Below are 3,111 nucleotides of genomic sequence, written 5' to 3' on the forward strand. Positions count from 1 at the left end.
CCTGACACGGCTGCTCACACTGCTCCTGACACTGACACTGCTCCTGAAACTGGTCCTGACGCAGACACTGCTGCTGATACTGACAAAGCTCCTGACACTGCTCCTGACACTGACACTGCTCCTGTCACTGCTCCTGACAGTGATACTGCTGCTGATGCTGACAATGCTCTTGACACTGCTCCAGACACTGACACTGATACTGCACGTGACACAACTCCTGAAATAGCTCCTGTAACTGACACTGCTCCTGACTCTGCTCCTGACACTGACCCTGCTCCTGGCACAGCTCCTGTGACTGCTCCTGACACTGACACTGCTCCTGACACTGACACTGCTCCTGACACAGACACTGCTCCTGACACTGCACCTGACACTTCTCCTGACACTGTCACTGCTACTACCACTGCTCCTGACACTGACGCTGCTGCTGATCCTGACAATGCTCCTTACAGTGCTCCTGACACTGACGCTGACACTGCTGATGACACTGACACTGACACTGACACTGCTCCTGCCACTGACACTGCTCCTCACACTGCCCTTCACACTGACACTGCTCCTGACACTGCTACTGACACAGACACTGCTGCTGATACTGATAATGCTCCTGAAACTGCTCCTGACCCTGACACGGCTGCTCACACTGCTCCTGACACTGAGTTGCTCCTGACACTGCTCCTGACACAGACACTGCTGCTGATACTGACAATGCTCCTGATACTTCTCCTGACACGGACACTGCTCCCGGCACAGAGACTGAGACTGATCCTGACACTGACACTGCTCCTGTAACTGACACTTGTCCTGAGACTGCTTCTGACACTGACACTGCTCCTGGCACTGCTCCTGACACAGACACTGCTGCTGATACTGACAATGCTCCTGACACTGCTTCTGACACTGCTCGTAAAACTGACACTGCTCCTGATACTGACACTCTCACTGCTACTGACACTGCTCCTGACACTCACACTGCTGCTGATCCTGACAATGCTCTTGACACTGCTCCAGACACTGACACTGATACTGCACCTGACACTGACACTGCTCCCCACACTGCTCCTGACACTGGCACTGCTCCTGGCACTGCTACTGACACTGACACTGCTCCTGACACTGATACTGCTGCTGATCCTGACAAAGCTCCTGGCACTGCTACTGACACTGCTCGTGACGTTGCTCCAGACGCTGACACTGCTCCTGACACAGCTCGTGGCGGTGACACTGCTCCTGCCACTGTTCCTGACACGGCTGCTCACACTGACACTGCTCCTGACACTGGCACTGGTCCTGACACTGCTCCTGACACTGACACTGCTCCTGACACTGCTCCTGACACTGCTCGTGACACAGACACTGCCCCTGACAATGCTCCTGACACTGACACTGCTCCTCACACAGCTCCTGGCACTGACACTGCTCCTGACACTGCTCCTGACACAGACACTTCTGCTGATACTGACAATGCTCCTGTCACTGCTTCTGACACTGCTCCTGATACTGACACTCTCACTGCTACTGACACTGCTCCTGACACTGACACTGCCCCTGACACAGCTCCAGACACTCCTCCTGACACTGACACTGCTCCTGACACAGCTCCTGACACTGACACTGCTCCAGGCACCGACACTACACCTCAAACTGCTCCTGACACTCCTCCTGACACTGACACTGCTCCTGTCACTGCTCCTGACGCTGACACTGCTCCTGACACTGCTCCTGACACTGACACTGCTCCTGGCACAGCTCCTGCCACTGACACTGCTCCTGACACTGACACTGCTCCTGGCACAGCTCCTGCCACTGACACTGCTTCCGACACTGCTCCTGACACTGACACTGCTCATGGCACAGCTCCTGTCACTGCTCCTGACACTGACACTGCTCCTGACACTGACGCTGCTACTGATACTGACACTGACACTGCTCCTGACACTGCTACTGACACTGACACTGCTCCTGACACTGCTCGCGACATTGCTCCAGACACTGATACTGCTCCTGACACAGCTCGTGACACTGACACTGCCCCTGCCACTGTTCCTGACACTGCTGCTCACACTGACACTGCTCCTGACACTGGCACTGGACCTGTCAATGCTCCTGACACTGACACTGCTCCTGACACTGCTCCTGACACTGACACGGCTGCTGATACTGACAATGCTCTTGACACTGCTCCTGACACAGACACTACTCCGGACAGTGATCCTGACACTGACACAGCTCCTGACACTGACACTGACACTGCTCATGACAGTGACTCTGACACTGACACTGCTCCCGGCACAGAGACTGAGACTGATCCTGACACTGACACTGCTCCTGTAACTGACACTTGTCCTGAGACTGCTTCTGACACTGGCACTGGTCCTGACACTGCTCCTTACATTGACGCTGGTCCAGACTCTGCTCCTGACACTGACACTGCTCCTGACACTGCTCCTGACACAGACACTGCTGCTGATACTGACAATGCTCCTGACACTGCTTCTGACACTGCTCGTAAAACAGACACTGCTCCTGATACTGACACTCTCACTGCTACTGACACTGCTCCTGACACTCACACTGCTGCTAATCCTGACAATGCTCTTGACACTGCTCCAGACACTGACACTGATACTGCACCTGACACAACTCCTGAAATAGCTCCTGTATCTGACACTGCTCCTGACACTGACACTGCTCCTGGCACAGCTCCTGTGACTGCTCCTGACACTGACACTGCTCCTGACCCTGACACGGCTGCTCACACTGCTACTGACACTGACACTGCTCCTGACACTGGTCCTGACACAGACACTGCTGCTGATGCTGACAATGCTCCTGACACTGCCCCTGACACAGACACTACTCCGAACAATGCTTCTGACACTGACACTGCTCCTGTCACTGGCACTGGACCTGACACTGCTTCTGACACTGGCACTGGTCCTGACACTGCTCCTGACAGTGACACTGCTCCTGGTACTGACACTGACACTGCTCCTGACACCGACACTGTTCCTGTCACTGCTCCTGACGCTGACACTGCTCCTGACACTGCTCCTGACACTGACACTGCTCCTGGCACAGCTCCTGCCACTGACACTGCTCCTGACACTG

This window comes from Calliopsis andreniformis, unplaced genomic scaffold, assembly GCF_051401765.1.
Source record: "Calliopsis andreniformis isolate RMS-2024a unplaced genomic scaffold, iyCalAndr_principal scaffold0459, whole genome shotgun sequence".
NCBI classification, from domain to species: domain Eukaryota; kingdom Metazoa; phylum Arthropoda; class Insecta; order Hymenoptera; family Andrenidae; genus Calliopsis; species Calliopsis andreniformis.